At 39.9% G+C, this 21560-nt stretch overlaps 1 protein-coding gene and 1 long non-coding RNA gene across 2 annotated transcripts in view; both read left to right on the forward strand.

The window, feature by feature from the left end:
- LOC117152221 overlaps window positions 1-12434 on the forward strand; it is a 20046-nt gene extending 7612 nt beyond the window's left edge. Inside the window, exon 3 of the long non-coding RNA XR_004462535.1 lies at window positions 12424-12434. This is a non-coding gene — a long non-coding RNA (uncharacterized LOC117152221). The remainder of the gene's footprint in view (window positions 1-12423) is intronic.
- Window positions 1-21560, forward strand: part of LOC100743760 — a 135686-nt gene that overhangs the window by 60603 nt on the left and 53523 nt on the right. The window lies entirely within an intron of this gene.

The following is a 21560-nucleotide window of genomic DNA, read 5'->3' on the forward strand; positions in this document are numbered from 1 at the left end:
TTTTGTCAATACCACCTAATGACAAAATCCGCAATCACTTAGTTACCAACCCAATAATATTTCCGTTATGCCTGTAAAGCGCGTAAATCGATATATATATATATATAATCGAACTGAAATTATGCATGTGTATATATATATACACATATATATATATATATATACATATATATATATATATATATGTATATATATTGTATTTGCGCGTACCGTGATTTTCCAATAAAGCGTTTTGTTACAAAAATCCGGAATCCAGAAAGAAAATCACTCGTCATTTATTTGCAAACGTTTGTAGAGAATCTATCTACTATCTCGATATATCCCATTACAATTTATTACTAAACATCGGTACAAATCTCGTCTATTGAAAAGGATGAAATCGGAAGCTCGATAGTTTCACGAAGAGAACGACGTCAGATATAGGAAGTTGTTCACGATGGATCCCGTAGAATTTTATGGGAAACTCCAGGAGGATCAAGCGATACTAAACGACGATCCCTGCTCGCGAATGTTTTACGTATTCACGATTGGTGGTGAAAGAAAGAGCGTATCGCCTTCAGAACGTTTATTATTTCCCCGTCTGTCTGCTATTTCTACAGAGCGAATCTATTGAAAGTAAATGTTGAATAAGAATCAACAGTATTACATCGGGTCTGTCGTGATTCCGATATTTCTCTCTCTCTCTCTCTCTCTCTCTCTCTCTCTCTCTCTCTCTCTCTCTCTCTCTCTCTCTCTCTCTCTCTCTCTCTCTCTCTCTCTCTCTCTCTCTCTCTCTCTCTCTCTCTCTCTCTCTCTCTCTCTCTCTCTCTCTCTCTCTCTCTCTCTCTCTCTCTCTCTCTCTCTCTCTCTCTCTCTCTCTCTCTCTCTCGATCCCGTGAGACGCGAATCGATGTCTAAGAACCGGCAAAAGGGTATTTGAGAGAAGAAGAGAACGATTGGATGCGCGATTGGAAGGATCTCTCGATTGGCAAGCTGCTCTTTTATATCACGATACGAGCAACTTGATATTTAATGGAAGAATGTCGAGTCTATTCGATTACAAGTATTTTTCAAGCTTATTAAATATGCAAAGAGGGATTAGCGAGAATCGAATGGATCTTCTTGGGTTTCTTGTGCGGGAAGGACCTACTTCTACATTTACGTTACGGTAATAAATACATTTACATTAATCTTCGTGATCTGTGATTATTCGAGTCGCTGGTTATTTTTACAATTATACAATATTTTTAATACACCGATACGGACGAATACAAATGAACGAATAAGAAGGAATCGACAAGGATTAGTTGTGGTTTGACTAGATCCTCCGAATCTTTAAATGTAAGGACGTATCGGAGAAATGATATTACGATACGAAAAATCTAATATTCAATGGAAAAATATTAACGTCACCGAATCGCTAGCTTTTAAGATTATTAAATATGTCTGCAAAATTTAAATAAATTTATACACGGGTAAGGTTTGGTAAGGGATGGCTTAGATTTGGTTAAATCCTTTGTTGGTCGTATTCTGCATATTTTATAGAAAAGTATCGAAGCTGTTCGATCCAGATAATTTTTAACCTCGTGAAATGTTCAAACAAGGTTTGCTACGTAAAAGCTGATCTATGATTGGATTTGTGTATTAACTCTTAAACTGAAAAGTAATCTTGAAAGTTAAATTTTTATGAAAAAGTACTAGAACTGTTCAAATACAGATAATTTTGAAACTCGAAAGAAAAAAGATTAGGTTGTATTAAACCACTTGAAATAGACGTATAAAAAGAGATCACAGTTGGTTGAAAATTAAGTAGGTCTTCCTCAAAGTGGCAGGAAATTTCGTAAAACGTTATTTGGGGAATAAAGTGTCAGTAACGCTAGAGGCACATCGAATTTTTATGAAGTGGAATTTTATGGATACTAAAGATTCCTCATTATGGTAAAGTGTGATTCAATTACGTCTGGTTTACGGTCCATCCTCCAATCACGACTCTACATCTGATTAGATTCATCGAGCACTTATCATAATTGTAGAAACTATAGAAACTCCTTAAGACGTACAGAAATTTTACATCTCCATTCTCTAAACACTGAAACCTTTTTGTGGAATTTTTAAAACTTTCGAAAATACAAATTCAATCACGCCTCTACCCTTTAAACGTATCATCCCTTTAGTTTCGCAATTAATCAAATTACAATTTAATTCTCCATCACGATACCTTTTTGCGACTTGCAAGAATATAATCAACTTTTTTCAACAATAAATGCAATTTCCCTTCCAAGGTAAAAGCGTTTCGTTTCTGAAAGGGTTAACCATCCTCGTAGTATAAAAAAGAGAGCTAAAAGTCGTAAAAATCATAAAAACGGAAAAAAATACGCTACTAAAGGGGAACGAAATCCACTCGAAGCTCTAATTGCTAAACGCAACGGCGAAACCACGACAAAACGATAGACCATTCGGCTGGTAACGTTCAGCCAACTCTTTGCAACTGCAATCGAGGTAGCAACGTTAACAATTAACCCTTCGCCGACTCTCCAATAACGATTAATATTCCCCGGACACGGGGCTCGCGATTCTAGGAATTTCACAGCGATAATGAGAGCGACCCCAATCCCCTTTCAATCCCCATCTCTGGACCAATTCAGCCAGGTACCGATCGGGAAACGCGGTGGAAAGTTCATCGCGTGTGCCAGCCAGTAATTTACAATTACGGGAAAATTCGCGTGATCCAAGCTTGCCTCGGTTGAACGCGTCGAGTTTGTTAACGCAGTTAACTCCTAGTTAACTAGCAGCTCTATTGGTCCGTACTTGTTTATTCGTCCTCGCAGCGTGTTAATTAACGCGACTCTCTACCAGCTTGGAAGAAACACGCCATATCTACGCTTGCTCGAACCTATTCCGTGCCTATTCCGCTCCGACGACCATCATGGATTGTCGTCTCGAGGCAGACAATGTAAATAATCCTTGATTCGATTTCAATCTCCACGCTATCGGATTATTAAGTTGATGTTTCACTAACGATAATAAATTGTAATTAACAGCGGCATCTTCCCTTTCAAATTGATACTCCAGAGATCGCACTACAGAGAAATTCTAATTAACAATTCTTACAACAACAAAAAAGATCTTCGCAGCGATAAACATAATCGAAATCTTAAAGCACGAATGTTTATACATTAAACAAATAAAAGAAAGTCTACGACATACCGTCAGATAGACGGAAGAGGCGGAAACCTGGTTGATCGGCAACACGGGCCAGACAACGAATTTGTGAATCCAATTTGACGGGCTCGGGATTTCCGGGGCACGCAACGACATTGGAGACGCTGATTCCTAAAGCAATTATCATCCGGTCGGTGGAAGGTTCGAATGAATGGCGCGGAGACCGGTCCACTAGCGATAACCGGATTTCTCCCGTGGGACGCTTCAAAACTGTCGCACCCCTTCTTTCGGCCAGCTGAGATCTCGTTGAGTAGATACACGTATACACACGCTGCACGTATACACGTACAGAGAACAGAGGAACTTGAAGAAAATAAAAAGAGGAACTGGGTGGAACGGGAATAAAGTTCGTAAGAACGGAAACTCTGGGGAACTTGTTCTAAACTACGACACGTGACGCGGAGGAATTAAAGAGGCGCTGAAAGTTGAGAATCAAGAACCCACGATGGCGTGTCATTGATTTTTACCGATCTTACGGGATTTTCAAATTGTTCTCTCTAGGTCTTCCTTTATTAATTTAACGTGTCTGAATTATTAGAGCCAACCATAATCCAACGAAGAATTTAACGAAACGAAACATTCGAGAAAAAAGAAACGGAGCTTTTTCTCTTTCGTTCGACGTAGCTTTTAATTCAGAATGATCGGCTCGAATTGAAACATGGAAATAAACAAATTATTCTGTAATTTGCTCGGAAATGTTTAACGTTTGCAAATTATTTGGACGCTGACGCGCACGATTTGTCCCGATGCCATTTTTAAGCGAACCAATTTGGACAATTCCATTGGAACGTGTAAACATTCAGCTTTGAACTTCGCTGCGCCGATTTTGTTAAGTAAACCACATTGTTTGACCACAGTGAACCATGTAAATTCACCTTTAATGGAGGAGAATAATTAAGCGAATGGTAAACGCATTTCGTCGTAACAATAGTCGCGTCGCTTCGATTTCCAATTTTTCATCTTTCTTTTTTACCTGCATTTTCCCCCTTCCAGTACCTTTTCTATCGTAAGACTGATTCCATTGAAATATACGAGAGAGTTGGTTCCGAAAAAGGATCGACGAAGTCTGTATTTAAGAATCGAGGCTGGTTTACTATAACTACGATATCGAACGATATCGAGTGGTGCAAGAATATGCAATTGTCTGATACGGAATTAACGAAGCTACTAGAACGGAAGAAAAATGCATCTATCCTCTGCTTCTGTCGAAAATGACAACGTGAGCTCGCGCTCGCCATCCATATGCAGATGCGCTAGTTACGATAAATAGTAACTAGAAGATAGTTCTTGATACAATCGATAGGTTTAAGATGTTCTTTTGTTTTTATCCCTAGGCCATGTAAGAAAGTGCAATAAAGGCTTTTCGGCTCAGAACGGTGTGATAGATTTATCCAAAGAATAAAATAATAGCTATTGTGGTCCTACCTCTGAATATAGAAATAACAACAACTTCATTGATTAATTTGTGACAAGTAAACTACAGATGCTTATGCAAAGTAACATTCTCCGAACTTAACTACAAAAATACGATCTAAATAGAGGATTGTTTCATCGATTAAATATTACAACCATTAATACGTCTAAGACATTAGGTTGTCCGAAAAGTTTCTTTCATTTCATAAAGTGATAATAGATGAACAACAATTTCTGTTTTATATTAGTTTATTGAATTATATACGAATATGATATTAGAAATAAATCGAAATGGATCACACATAATTCAATAAAATAATATAAAACAGAAATTGTTGTTCATCTATTATCACTTTATGAAACGAAAGGAACTTTTTGGACAACCTAATATACTATAGAAAATATTTAAATCAATGAATATCTATAGAAGAATGCCAATTTGGATAAATAATTTTATTATAGAATACCGAAGTAACTCGTAAATTTCTATAGTAAAAGAAATAAAGGAATATTCGGCACCGTAAAATAAACGCGACAATTTCAAGCCAATTCTCATAAAGTAAATCCCCAATTTACCTCTATTAAATTAACTCGACAGAATAAGCCGAACAAACCCACTCTAACCAGCCAGTCTCTGAATTATCGGAAATAATTAATACCAGTATCCGTGGGAATAGTTTGGAACCGGATGCACAGACATCGAATAGTCCTATATTTAGAACTGCATCGTATCGACGCCACATTGTCTCGCGTAAAACGAGAGACTTCGAGACGAGCGTAGCAGCTGTAGCAACGCAATTACCGATGTTGCGTGTAATTAGACGATCAGCCGAATCGTCGGTGTCACGATCGAAACAAGAAACTGCAACGGAACGCTCGAATGTAACCCAACTGTTATCCAACTCGCCTGTCTTCTTCGTACCGCGATAGCTTTGTATTAAGCTTCATGTTTGTTGACAATTATATGATGTGTACGTTAAAAGCTTTTAATCGTCACTCTCGCAGTGCTTAAGATCAAAAGAAAGTTACTAAACAAAGCAAGAAAGTATAAGAAGTGCAAACCGAGATTAAAGGATAACAATTTGAAAAATAGTGGAAGAACGGAACAGAGTAAAAGAAACCTTAAAAAAAAAACGAGAATTTTCAGCGAAATAGTAATTTAAATTAATTCGATTTCCCGAAGTGTACTACGGCTTATAATTAAAATCGGAGTCACGTTAAACGCTTGTTAAGTTAAAAAAAATCGTATTAGACATCTCGGCCAGTAATTTGCGAAACAACGTCAGAAGTTTCCCAGATTTCCCAGCTTGTTTTCCAACCTGGAGAAAAATCCTCGCCATTCGTATCGATTGTACATTAAGCCGCCCGGTCTTGGACGATGGAAACGTAGTTTACGCGGCAATAAAGCAAGTTGTACGAAGGAGAGACAGATTCGGAAGTGCGGTCATGATTAATGTAGCATACTTTTTTCTTAATCAGCCACACGCGGCTTGCATTCGGTCATGTTTTATTGTTTTAACTTAATACTCGCCAAACAGGACGACTAAACACGATGGAATGGACACTTTTTATCGGTTGAAAGTATATCGTTCGAGCGAATAAGGATTTGCTGGAAACTTATGAATTGTGTAGAAATAGAACTTTCGAATTAGTAATCGCGTAATAATAATGTAGAGTTACATAGATCGATAATCCCGAGGAAAATAAGTCACTCGAGAATTCTATGAATTATCAAACACGTTGTAGTTTCAAAGTACGCAAACACAAATTTATCGTTTAAAAATATTCTATGACAAAAAAAAAAAAGAGAGAAGAAAACACTTGGAGCCATCAAAATCAACGTCTCCATAGATTCAGCCCGAATTTCCATAGAAGACTAAGGAAGGCAAACATCGAAGCGATAACCGTTCGAAATTTGACTTTCCACGAGTCGAATTCAGTTATCCAGGTCGGAGACCAATAACCGTAGGGAATTTCATTTTTCTCTGGGCGAGGGTCGAACGATCGGCATTCAAAGGCCAATAACCAGAGAGGCCGGGGAATTCTAACTTTTCTCTCGCAACTCGTCCGAACGATGTGTCTCAGTTTGTATCCGGTTCGCGGTCGCAGCATCTCGAAGTCACGGCAAGCTACTCAATTATCCACGAATGGATTATACCGGTTTCTGGATTAAACTTGAAACTTTAAGAGGCCGGCCACTTCTAATAGTAATAAAGCATGGCGCTCTCTTGTCAGGGATTTTCGGATTATCCGCCAGCCTCGGATTATCCATTCCACTTCTTATCGTTGGATTATCGATAATCGAAGCGGCATTGTATCGCCCGCGATGCAAGCACCGATACACACGCGATAGTCTTCATTGCCACGACGACTATTTCGATTTCCGACCACAAATCCGCTGCACCTCGAATTTCTCATTCTTCGATTACGTGATTTCCAGTCTTCTACAAAGTTACTGTATTTTCAACCAATCGCGGGGAGACGCAATCGCGAAGAAACACGTCAACGGGAGTCGTAAATTCTCGTTACGATTATAATAATCGACGCCGCGAATAGGTCGATCGCCTGATTTCCGTTGAGATAATAGGGGTGGTTGAGGTGGTATAACGCTGCGATTAACAAGGTTATAGAATTTATATTGCCAACAACTTTGTAAAGATAATTACACTGATGCATATGTATAAGTTAAGTAAGTGATTGATTTAAGGATAGAAACCCGGTAACGACATGTTGACTATTCTAACGATGAAGTATAAGTAAACTTCAGTGACGATTCTGTGTCGGAGGAAAGCTGATGATGGGTGTGTCTAGCGCACGGGACCATCGGATTTGTTGATGACAATTTTAGTTAGGAAAGTGAGGGCGGCAGACATTGCTTCTGATTGGATAATAAGAAGGTTGGTGGACTAGGAAGGATCTTAGCCGCCCTCGATAGGAAGTTGCTAGTGGGAAGCATTATACGTGAGAAAAACTAACTTAACCGTGTCAAGCCGTAGTAGACAATAATCTTTAGAGAACGATTTAGAAAAAAGATATTTGTTCGGTCTGAAGGACCTTAGCTAGAAAATTCCTGAAATTTACGATGGGTCCTTAAGACTATTGAGGGTACGCGGTAAGGATATCTGGTTCTCGTCTGGCCCGACGTGTGTGGTCTGGTCTAGGTAGAGTGTCACCCGACGTAACAGTTACAGTGTACTCATTGATAATTGTTGAATATTTTGGATCGTTAGTGGTACCATTAGATTTACAAATCTTTTGGGAGTTACAAAATTCATTGGTAATCTTCGAATACTTTCGATTATCGCGTTTCGTGAGAAATCGTTGCAGTTTGTAGGTTTCTTCGATGTCATGGTAGAACTCTTTGACGATTATTACGCGTCTTCGTCTACTTCGTTTCGGTCTTCCCATCTATGGGCAATCATTTAAATAGGAAACGTGTCTTCGTTCCTGCGTTATCGTGATTATAACGTTCAGCGGCGCGACGTTCGTTCATCCAGTTGAGAATGTCAGAAACAGACGAAACCATCCTCTTCCTTCCGCTCAACCAGCCCTCGGACATTTCGTCAACGGGAGGGAAAATGGCATCCGGGTTAATTCACGTTCCTTTGCCGGTGATGTAGCTGGTGGTACGATCCCTGTGCGGTCAGTCAAGATGCATATTCGGACGCGCGTGTTTCGGTGATGCATTATGCGTCGTTCCCGTGACGCCTGGTCGACGAGGGAATTTGCGGCCGCCATGGTGGCTGTTTGCATCCGGGAGAATTGCGGTCCACTTCCGCCCGATTTATGTAACCGAATAACACCCTGTTTTCAGTCATCTTTCGCTCCGATTATCGCTGCCCGATGCGAGCCAATACAATTTCGTTTTACGCTATTGATCGGAAGCTTGGAATCGTTGCTAGCGAATCACACTAGCGCTACGAAGTTCAAGAGTCCGAGAACAATTTCATTATTTTAGCAATTTTTGTTCGTTTGAATGATTTAAAATACTTCCTCTTCAAATAATTTTCTTTTACATTAAAAGATCGTGACTGTTAAAGAAAGGTAGATATTTGACAATTGAACGGATCTACACTTTGCAGATTTAAAATAGTTGCACGTGCACTTTGAAAACCTCGAAGCAAATATTGCACATCCCACTAACCGCATTTGCCAATAGAATCGATTTCCAAGTAGTTGGTTCCAAGGCATTCTTTTCAGTATTCTTCGACTAACACGTAAACCCGTGGAAAGGAAACGGAAGAGCTTTAACCGACCGAATTTCAGCCAGTCCACACAGAAAATTCCATCTCCTAAACGACACAATGCCTTCCGATCGCGAGTTTCGTATCATCCGGCACATTCCAACGAAGCGTCGTTCAGAAACGGCGTCGTCTGTAAACTCCACCAGGGAAACGCGTATTCGTGGGCGGGAATGAGCGCGGAAAAGCGACGATCGAACGAGTTTTGCGCGCCAGACGTTTAAATCCATTTCTTTGCAGATCTCCTTGGTGGTTTCGTGAAACCACAGACTACCAAGAAACCCTGGACAAAGGAATATCTTTCTTGTTGAATTTGCGGAGAAAAGATATTTGGATACGAACCCTTCCAACCAACGAAATACAAAAAAACAAGAAAAACACACACAGCTTTTTCCACCCTTAGGAAATGTCTTCGTCTATAGAGTAAAGTCAATTTAATCTTCCATAAAATATTTTAATTTTCGAGCGAAATTACTTTGAACGCTTTGCGAAACTCTATCGATGACACGTAACGAAGGTTTGCTTCTTCTGAGCAATTCGCTGACAGCTTCCACGTTGATAGAATATACTGCAAGGCAGACCGCACGCGACAGATTAGTTTTTATGATGACGTGGACACGAATGACAGGATTACCAGAATCTTGAGAACATCTCAATCGCAGAATTATCGTTTATTAAATTACAATTGTAAACGTGGCGTTTATTTATATATTTCGAATAGAAGATATGGTACACCTCATTGGGCGACGCGAATTTTTTCCACGCAAAGGTGGAGATTAATAGTCGAAAAAAATACGAAGAATAATGGCGCTGATGGAGCGCTGTGATGCGCCGATAGAGAGATTCGAGGTTCCACGACTTAATACAATGATCGCAGACCTTCCAGAAATTGTCAACCTGATGAACATGGCTAAGAAGGTTTAGCATCTGCTTTGAAACAAAGCTGAGCCTGGGAGGGGCAGGCGGTGACAATAAGACGAACACAATACCGGAAACGAAGTTAGCCATACGTGCGTGTGCTTGTTGCGTGGTACAAAATTGTCGCCTCTGGCTGATTCGTTTGCGAAACTTTGCCTTTGCTTGTTGCAACACGGATGGAAAACTAAGAAGACGCTCGCATTAAGGATTTTACTGTTGCAAATACGCTCTTTGTGGACGGTTTATGAGATTGTGTACGGAACAATTGCTACGAACTTTGCTCACGAAATTCTACTCGAGTTTAAAGTTGCGAAAGCCGGTAGACGCTCAAATACTTCACGTTGATTTGAAATAATTAGGCACTTGAGGAAATGTAGATACAGGAAGATTTTCATATACGAGTTGTTCATATTATGTACAAGTTATACGTGGAAGAACAGCTGAGAAGTTTCTTTCCAAGGAGGAAAGGATCGTGTATGGTCAGACGCGTCAGACAATGCTCAATCGATGCAAACTCCTAAGTAGAAAAGGATCATACGTGGCTAGGCACATCGAGAAATGCTCGATTTATCGTAAATTCTCGTCTATTACTTTTTGAAGAAATTTTCATAATAAACTCAATTAACAAAGTTAACAAATACTCAATTTGCTATAAATTATTCTTCGCAGATTCCTAAACAAGTTTTCGATGAAACATATTAACATTAAAATCGACAGGGAGGACTATGACAAAGATAATTACGCTCTAGAGACGAAATAGCTAAATTATTTCTCTACCGCAAATACACGTGTATGGACGATAGTGTAATTCTTCGAGTTCGCCAACGATCTAGTCACTTGTTGAAACTTATTGAAATATGTGCCGGTGACAGTGAATTCGTCACGACGGAAAGTTCCGAAATTTTCCAGCCAGTCTCACGAAAGCTTCGCGGTCCCCTGTTTATACGGAAAGTTTTCACCGAGACGTGGCGGTGGCCACGAGTCAATAATTCAAGCATATTACAGCCACGGACTATATTTCTTCGAACCGTGCGGCAAGTTTCACAATAAGTTACCAGGAACTCGTTCGTTCCGCTGCGCTGGCTTGAATAATTCTCCCGGAGGGTTAAAACGAACAGTGCCATGTGCAACGTCGCGAAATATTCGTGCTTCGTTTGTATACATGACTGAAACGACCGCGATTTTCAAAACGCCTGTCAGTTCGATAAATATTCTAAAGTTGCAACGTCTGAACAAATACTGGAAGATGGAAAAGAATAACTTCGTAACGATGGTTTAAAACATTTATTCGAACATCGTCCTTCCTCGAATCCTTTAACTGAAAATTCCTCGACGCGTTCCAAAAGCACACGCACCGGTTCCGATCTCTATCTGTACAGAATATTTATATCACTTGCTTACAGATCACCAGTCCAACCAAACAACAAGTTTTCTACAACCCTCGAGTCACAAAAGAAAGATAATCGTGGAACAAGAGTGCTATGATAAAAAGCGCTCGGGTAAAGAAGAGTCGTTCGAACTGAAGCCGTAAATTGTTCATTAAGGTGTCGGACCAGGCGATAGGAGAGAGAAATAGGATTCAACAGAGTCGAAGTGCTCGTGGATTTAATCTGAATCCCGAGAGAAGGAACGATGGCGCGTGCCCTGGAAAATAAGGGAACCGGAATCGCCGGTCGAGGGAAAGTTTTCTCGTTAGAGGACGGTCCCTTTCCCGCGTAGGCTGGGTCCGTCGCGAGCCGTCCTCGATTATCCTTCTTTAAATGCATACCGACGAAACGATCGGGACAAACGGCCTAGAGGACGACTTAATCCGTTGGCAGACTTGCTAATTTATGATAAGACCGAGAAACGTAGACTGCCAGCACTTCAATCGCATCAGAGGGTTCTCGTTACTCGCTCGTCCCAGAATGTTTGCTTCGGTTCCAAGCAGATTATTGGCTTCCTTCTATGTTTCGAGTAATGGAGGAAGGAACGTAAAATTTGTTCTTTCTGCGTTGTTATTCAAGATCGAATGTTACTAACAACATTTAGAGTATGGATATGGATAAAAATAGCTGCTATTTCTGACGGTTAAAATATTTCACTTGTTTTGCGCTCGCGTAATCGACTGTCTAAAAATTAAAACATCGACAAAACGATACTTATCATATTTTATATAACGCATGTAAGGATTTTATTTCTTTCAAAGTGGAAGTTTGGAATTTCGATACTCTCGAGGCATTCGGTTCTTTGAGGCAGAAAAGTTGGAAGTAATTCGTTCGGCGAGAAGGAAGTCGTCGAGGATAAAAGAGCTAATCAGTCGAGACAGAATCGAACTCTGAGGCCAGGGCGTGATCTTCTTCGTGACACTTTGAGTACAGTCACTTCGAGTAAAAAAGTGGCTCTTCAGCGGGAACGGTTCTTCCGTAAACGACGTCGCAGGTCGCATGTCCAAGATAACTCGAATCTTGGAAGATCTGAATCGTCCTGATTCGCTTGCCTTTGCCTCTATTTTTTCTTTTTTTTATCCTTTCGAAAGAATTCTCTCACTTTTTCGAACGGAACATGATTTGAAAATCGAAATATCGAAATTCCGAAATTTCAGTAGCGAGTCTCGCAAAAACATACTTCCACCCTTCGCGTGAAATAGGATTTTTGTCGACGGTCCGAGTTTCAGTGAAACTCTGTCTCTAACGCGACATTCCAGCGCAACTCTCAATTAAACCAACTTCAGTAACAATCCCTATCCCGAAATTCGAAATGCCCTGTCTCCTAACAAAAAGTGAGCCAAGAACCCTCGGAATAATCCTCTTTACTCATAAAAGGTCCATTAACTGTGTCCTCCAGCTAAACTCCAACTTCCTACGAAAGCCAGCTATCAACCCGACTACGTTAAAGAAAACACTTCCATCCCCTAGAAACGACACTGGCAGGTCGAATGGGTGTTACGAGACTCTCCCTTTCTTTTTGTCCTTCCAAGAGGTAATCCTCCACGAAGGTTCAAACAACCACGTTGAAGGTGTGAAACCTTTCGTTGATTCAGCGACGATTTTCCTGGACTGGTAACATTTGCAAGAGGACAAGAAATGGCGCATGTCCAACCCGTCTGCCAATACCAAGTATCTCGAGAGCGTTACATCGTTGCCGGTCGATTACAGCCGCGATATCGATTGTTAGGGGGCAAGAAGCCGTGACAGGAGAGGCCTCGTCTACGGACAAGCAGATAGAAGGCTTATCAGCGATCTTGTTTTCTCGAGAATTTCCAAGTGTTCCGAGACGTTCAACTGCCGTTGAACGTAATCCGTTTCGCGTTCGAACTAGGAATTGTTTCCAACGCTACACGCACAATTTCCGTTCGCCGTGTAATTTGCAATCAGAAAGTTCGCGAGTGTTTCGGAGATGTTGGAACCGAGCGATTGAAACGACTTTTGGTGACATGTTACGCGGAGGAGTTAACAGTCGATAGATCAAAAATTCTTTCGCGCTTTTATATAATTAGATAGCTTTTAAATAAATTAAATTATAGCTCTTAAACAATTTCAGAAGCAGCAAAATGATGACTTAAACGCCTTCTACTTGTATATGAATCGCAGTATAGTTTAATTGGAACGAAAATTCAGATATCGATAAAACATCGAATAAAACTAGTCGATTCGGAGTGGAACAACTTTTACACGAAGAGAATAATTGTACGTTTCAACGGTTCGAGTACGAAGAAATTTCCTTCAACAGTCCCCCCGATTTATTCATTTATTGTTCACGATAATATTATTCACTCGCAGAAGATAGCGTAATTTAATTCGCAAACAACGCAATCTCCAACCTAAAGCCCTAATTCAATAAACGCGTGACACACTCTTGTCGCGACTAAACACCCAACCTTTTCTTCAGCCTCCTCTACGGTACATTTCCCGTCCAGATAATCTTCGTCTCGCTCTCACGCTCGTCATTTCACTACCTAAGAAGCGTTATTTCTCAAAGACAGTGCTGAAACGGTTTCTGCCGCTCTCAACGGACCCTGCCGCGATCGAAAATTCAAGCCTAGCTGTGAGTTACGTTCAACCCCTGGTACTTTCGAAAAATCCCGCGCACGGAGTTGGCGAGGCTCCAGGGTCTTCTCTTAACCTGATTAAACGTCGTTTATCGCCCCTGTGTATGAGACCATACTGTTCAGTGAAAGGAAACAGGACATTGAAAACGGCAATCGAGGGTTGCAGCTCTAGGTATAAGGAAAATAAGGATTGTAAAATCCTTAGGGATCAGAGCTGGATAAAAATTTGCCTTTGGAAGATGAAAGGAAAGTATAATTAAAGGGAAAAGATGGAACTCCTGAAGATGGACAACTGCCGAATAGAAACGATTAATAACGTAATTTCGCCGATTTTATCGATAAATATATTTTTCATTTTGTTTAGTTAGAAACAGTTCAGCTAATCGGTGATTGGAACCGTAGTTGGTGTTGGAGGGAATCGGGGAACGGTAAGAGTATAAGAGAGGAGACCTGAATGAAAGTTTGCCTTTAGAAATTCAGATAATAAAGAAAGATGAAATTTTTTATAGTGGTAATATTCACGATGGAAATTGGTAGGAAAATAATTTCGTTGATTTTATTACGTTGAATGTCAATAATGGATGCGTCGTTAATCTTATTTAGTTAGGGACAGTTCGATGAAATGGTCGGGTACGAGTGATTTATCGTCTCCGGATAGAGAAAGCGCGGTTGGCTTTTTCTTAGTTGCCGATGAGCCAGCACCATCCACGGGTGACGTTCGTCGGGTAATGGAACGTGATTTAAGATGCCTCGAGGTGAGGGGTTGCTACCTCGAGTGTTACTTTTAATGGGTGCCGTTGAATATGGCCGGTGAATGGAACATTGGATCTATTTATCGAGTTCTTCAGCTTCGAGTGTTTGGTTGCCGAAGTGCTTTGGGTTGTAAATCCTTTGTCTCTGAGTAGTTTCTCAAAAGCTTAGGAAAATATCGCACAGTCTAATAAACTTTGTAAGTTTTAACAATGCGAAGAAATCTAGAGAAAATTTTCATAGGAATTTTCAAATAACGTAGAAAGAGCACCTACATTTTTCTTAAATATTTTACTCTTCAAGTTGTGAAAAATTAAAAGTAAAACCTAGAGTAAGCTTGGAAATTTATTAAACGAAGGGGATATATTTTTGAAGCAGTCTATAAGAATCCATATTTATAATTGTTAAGTGTTTTCAATTTTCTTGGAAGATTTTTGCGATACGAAACAAAAAACATTTCGATATCTCATACACCTTAACATACAAATTCTGGATTAAAGGAATTTTTCATGAAAAAAGTAGGAAGTTTTTAAATATTCCATGCTTAATTCGTCCCGAATTCCATAAATCATAACTTCCATATTTTAAAGGTATAAAATATATTTAAGAAATATATAATTAGATATTAATTTCCGTAACTTATATCTGTATTTTAATATACGAATCTTAAGAATCGAGATAAAAAATTCCCGAAGAAGTTTCTAAAAAATAAAAAGAAGAGAAAAATACAGGAGCAGAAATTTTCTCCTAATTTCCGCGTGTCAAAAGCGCAAAAAAACATTTAGAAAATCTCCACAGAAGATAGCGAATGTATTAACCCCCGTGACTACCCCGAGTTCCAATTCACGTCGAATCAATTTCCAGCGATCGACGTCGCTTTCACGCAATCAGTCTTCCACCCCTAAACGATACTCGACGACTGTAACATCCCGTGGAAATCCCTTCAGCCACCCTAAGGCATTCTTTGCGAAACGAGAAGACAATTAAATCGACCCCACACCCCTTCTCGAATCCGACGTGCTCGCGTCTCGGAGGGACGGAATCTCCGTCGAAAAATCCATCCAGCCGCGTATTTCCCTCGATTTCGAAGACAGAATGCACGAGAACGATCCATTTCCAGGCTGCAAATTCGTTTCCGCGATACAAGAGCCTCTAGTGAGTTCAATTCCGCGTGGCCACGAGCTGATTTTGAAAAATGCAACGAGCGCAAAGAGGGTGAAGCAGAACGAAACGAGGCTCGTCCCCGTTTTGTGTTTGCGCACGATCAAATAAGAAAGCCGGCCGGCAAATTGAATTTCCCATTCGCGGACGGTTGAGAGGTGGATGGGGTAGGACGAATAAGGGGGTAGTTTCCTCTCAGCTTTTTTCCCTGTAACAACAAAAGGGAGAGGGAGAAAGAGAATAGAAGTTAGCTTGAAATGAAAACGATTCTACTCTTTGTTCCTTTTTTTTTCGTCTTCCCCCACCCCTTTTTTTGTCTCTTCCGTTTTGTTTCTTTCTCTGTTGGCTATTTGTTTTCACGGTCTAGATTGGGTACGTCTTTCCGCCACGATTTTAGAAAACAGAGAGAGAGCAGCAACACTGACAAGGGTAAAACGTGGCGTTTAGATGCGGCAGCTGTTAGGCTACTTTGTTAAGCACTCGTCACACAGCCGGAAGCTCACCGAGGGACCACGAGGGTTTTTCTCATTTCTTCGCCGGTTTTTCCGCCACTTTCGGCTGCTGCGGACCGTTAATAACGAACGATGGTAGAGCTCGATATTAAAGCTGGAGATCTCGCGTGCACCCTTTGAATCCCGTTGAAGAACTCACAGACAGTTCTTTATCCCTTTTGCAGCCTCCTATTCTTTTTACGATGCAGAGAAGATTAATATTGAATTATCGTTTTTTAAAAAATATTCTACAAATACTTCGATATTTACAAAACAGAAATTTTATCATAGGATCTGCCGAGCGAATAATTTTTGCCAAATATTTAACGATGTACATTCTATGAAAGTAATAATTGTTGAATAAGAATGATCAATTTTTAAGGGATATTCTGTGCAATTTCTAATAATTAATTTTTGTGAGATACTGTTGACTTTGTTAATAATACAGAACTTTTTAATTGGCAAGAAGAAAGTGTTATCAGATTGTAGTTTTAATAGAACTAGTAAACAGTAGAAGTTTCGTAATAGCAAACTTCGTAAATCAGAGTAATCAAGTTCTTAAAAATACACTATAACACTTTTACTTGGCGAACAAGGTAATTCCTATAACATTAATTATTTAGCAGGGACGATCTTCGTAATCATTTTGCCAGCCAGCCATAGGCGATTTAGCGTAAACGAAGTTAGCGTAAACGCGTCTAAATGCAGATTTTCCCGGAGAACGTGGCAACATATCCAACACACCAAAGTCGTGCGAGTAATTAGAAACGCGTAATTAAGACCAGCTTAAGGCGATATCGCGTCTAGCGACTACGAAATTCCGGTCCAGAGATTATACGGTTGAAGCGGTGGAAACGTTGGACTGGCGAAACGCGGCTGTCCGTTCCCTCTTTTCGTCACTTATATTTAAAACGACGAGACCATTGTAAACATGTGCTTATCTTGCAAAGAAATCTCCCTAAGAGCCTCTACTAAAGAACATTTTATTAGAAGTAGCCGGGAAGTGTGTCTTAGGCTCCCTACACAACTTCCATCATGAATTTTGAAACCTAAACTCTGTTTCATAAACTATTTTAGTTTATTATTTTAATAATTAATAATAATTTTTATATTAATATTATTATTTTGAGTTTTATAAACTGTTTATTACTTTCTATATTGCACGTTCTTATTTTTATTAAAAAGCAGAACACTACGCGATATCCGTATTTCTATCGAAACAACGTTCTACCGTTTACGTCCGACGATTGACGTGTAAAGAATTCGTGTCGTTGCAATTTTATTTCGCCCATGAGGAATGGGGTTAGGAAGATTAATATTACGAGCGAAACAAAGAATTAAATTTGCAAGAGTTTCTGACGTAGTTTAATTATAGGACGTAGAACTTTTCTAGGTTTTTCGTTGCACGAGTAAGTTAGGAAGATGGGAAACTTGGTCGCGATGTGAACGAGGGTTTAGGTGTCACGCTCAAAATTCTGGAAAATAGTGTCGGCGCGGCGCGTCCTCGCGAGAAAGAAGATGCATCATCCTAAAAATATCGCCAACGTCGCGATTATTTTCACCGTATCTTAGGAAACGTGGACGTTGGCGATAAGAAATGATAGATGCGGCCTAAGATACCGCGACAATCCAGCGCCGGGACGAGAGAAAGAGGCGGCAAAGGAAAGACTTAATGGCAGCGTCGTGGAAAAACTCGGCGATCTCCGGAACGCTTTGACCGATAAAAATTTGTTAGACTGGGACGAGATATAGGCCATTCCATTCGATATATCAAGGTGGAAATATCTCTGAACTAGAAATTAGAATAAGATTTCCACATTTTCTCGTGAAAATCCTCTCCTGACGATAAAACATGTACAAATAAAAATATAAAAATAGAAGGTAAATCGTATCGTAGGTACTCGTGTTTTTTGTTTCTGTTTTATTCTTCTCGATGGAATAAATCAGCACAGAACGATCAAAGATAATGGCGTTTTAAGTGACTGTACGAAGAAACACTAGTCGCTGTGATGGTAACGCAATAGCGACATCGCGATGGAATAAAGAAACGTATCTTTGGAAAGACGTCGTAAAACAGCGATTATTTTCTATCGTTTGTGCTTAGAACGAATAAGATGATCGCGAGAGATCGAACGCACAAGAAACAGAAACCGAACACAGAGAAAATCGTGGAATAACACGTCGTCGATGTTATAGGATTAAGATCGGTCTCGAGTCATTGGAGACGCGGCTTTATGCACGCACGGTTTTATGACATTTTTACGCGGTCCGATAAAGGAATAACGGCCAAGCGAGGAAATATACAACGCGATATATAACGGGACAAGAAAAGAGGCGATTCTCCGTGAAAAAGTGGATAAAAAGCGTGAAATAAAAGATATACAATTTTTTTTTCAGAGAGGAAAAATATAGGTTTCCGTAAAAGCGAGTTTGAACGCATACACGATTTTCGAGAATAATCGAGATAAAAGAGATTGAGCAAACGATGAACGTTTAGAATAGACGGTGGAGTCTATATCGAAACGTTTTATCGCTCGAGTATCGGAGTCGCGACTGGCGATGTTTTCACATTCATATCAATTCATTTTTCGATTTAAAAATTCCTATCGTTAACCGTGAGAACGTTGATAAGTTATTCTAACATTTCCTTTCATAAACATTGAAATACATAGTTATATTTGTTTTAAATATCGTACAATATTATACCTTTGTAATACATGTATAAAAAAGCACGTAGTTTTTCATTAGCATCGCTAAACATTCATAGTCTAGTAATTATATTAGCAGCCCTAACACAAGCTAATTAATCTAATCCATATTTGGCCAAATATGTTTTTAAAAAATACATAAATAAAATGCAAAAGATGCGTTACATATATGTACCACTGAAACTAACTGATTATAGATATAGACAGTATATTAAAAAAAGTATCAAGTGCGTTGGAATCTTTCTCGTTCGTTAATATTATATTACGCGTTAAGCGAGGCGCACGGATGACTCCCAAGAATGCAAAGCAAACGAAAGCCACGATAAACCGACAAACAACGAAAATTTCGTTAGGTCTCGTTACGAGGGTAAATTGGCCGCGTCGATTTAATATCGACACCCGGCAAAGGGCGTCGATCTTCACAAAGGCACCGAATGACTTTCAGATGAGCTTTCCGGAGATAATAAGTCCGGTTTTTCGACAAAGAAGGCCTCGATCCCCTTTGGTAGGTGGGACGACGTAAGAGTTTAATGAATTTCACGGCATTCCGTTCGACGGCCTGGAGATAAGTTGTCAAAGAAAAACCTCTCGCTCGAACCTCTATCGGTGGGGAACAAAGAATAATTTTTTATAGGGGGTAGGAAACTTTTCTCGCCCCCCGGGATACTCTCGACCTGGGCCAGAGGAAACGAACGGATACCGAATTCCTTCTCGATGATGCTGCAGAGAATCTTCTTGTTAAAGGCGAACAATTTCCACGGGAAGTTCCTCCTGCTACGCCAGCCAGAACAATCGAATACTTTTTAGATTAAATGAAATTTTCCAATCATTGGCGCGAAAAAAAACTCGACAAGCCGGGAGTTTCATCAATTCCTTTCTCTTCTTTCGATTTGATTGAAAATATTCGCCTTTTCTCAATATCCTTCTACGTATTCCAGAAATCTTTGGTGACATTCTTTACTGTAAATGTTTTTTTCGATTGTTACTATATTATAGATAGAGAAATATCAAAGATGGTCACTTTTCGAACATAACTTCAACTTTTATATTATCCGACATATTGTAACAATTTACGATGTCAAAGTGGAACTTACTATGATAGTGGAAAATACGTGTTTCCTAACATCCACTGAGAAGTAGAGCGCAGAAACGGATTCACAGCTTTCTATTTGTACACTGAAGCAAAAACTACAGACGATACTTCAACAAACGATATCAAGTTGCATCGACAATTTCCAAATGGTTAACATTCCCAGTTCAATGGTTCGCCTGTAATTTAAGTAGAATAAGACGAAGGTATAGACAAAATCCTCGTAATCGAGGAGTGGAATGACGTTCCAGGGATTGAATCGGGTTTGGGAAGTCGCGAATTTGGCTTAAACAGGAAGTTTATCGGCTAATGTACGGCACCTGCGATAGTTGTGCACGAAAATTCCATTCCTTCAACCGAAGGTTCGAGGTTTAACTCGCGCTACAAATTTCTGCTCGAACGCCAATCGGGGAGCTCCTTAAGGCGCGTTACGCGAGATACAGCTCTGGTTACACGATTGGTTCTAACCTGGTAACTTCGCAGTTTACATCCAGCGTCGTTATCGTCGGCACGATTGCCGCTAACACGGCTCTGCGCGCCATACATATACGCGTATATCGCGCCGCTATGGGGATTCTGGACGATTACAGCGGCTGGCGTGGAAACCGGAGAAACGCGATGGGGGTTGTCGTGACGATTGGGCTGCGAAGTTTGCGATGTGCAAAGGGCGAGATTATTTTAAACGAGGAGATGGAAATTCCAGGAAACTGGTTCCGGTACGTGTTGCAGAATTGTTATTTTCTCTCGTCGAACTGGAATAAATGAGAGCGTAAAATGAGAGGACTTACTTACTCTTTGTATCCAAATCATAGTATTTTCATAAAACGTTAAAAAATTCCGAGGACTGGAAATAACTAAATCTACATCAATGTATTATCAAAATGATTTCTTATCAAATAGACTCTAATAAAAATTTTCAAACCGTTCTTTTCTGTTCCACTGTTTATTATCCAAAACGTCCAAACAAAAACGAGGCTGAGGTTCTAGTCGACGTTATCATTTTTCCACTGTTCACGTAGAAATCGGAAATCGGATCGATCTCGTGCGAATTTTTAACGCAGCCGCGGGCATCGCCGGTCGGTTCAATCAAGATCACGTCACCAATCCGTTCAATCATTCATCCTTCTCACTCTAGCACGCATAGATTCAGAAACGCGATTGTTCACGAGTAACGATCAAATTTTCGTTCGAGTAGTAATGTCAGTTGATTATGGCGACTCACGGTAGAATTTGAATATTTATCACGGGAAACTTTTATGCATATATTTATGATATATCGCATTTGGTTAGCATTTATGCATATATTGAGTGCGTTATGCAAAACATTTTGAAACTTTATTAACACAACATCGGTGACCTATATAGCGAGAAATGAAGCCCAAGCTAAGATTTGTTGCGCCTTTTAAACATCACAAGTACCTTACCTTAAATATTTCTCGTTTATTTTAACATTTAAATTTTCCACAAATGCGTAAAAATTCCCAGTCTAATTATGAGACGTAATCACCGCGATTACAGCAGTAAAGTCTGGAAAAATCCGAACATGTTCATAGAAGT

This window comes from Bombus impatiens, unplaced genomic scaffold (genome assembly GCF_000188095.3).
Source record: "Bombus impatiens unplaced genomic scaffold, BIMP_2.2 scf_0843, whole genome shotgun sequence".
Classification (NCBI taxonomy): domain Eukaryota; kingdom Metazoa; phylum Arthropoda; class Insecta; order Hymenoptera; family Apidae; genus Bombus; species Bombus impatiens.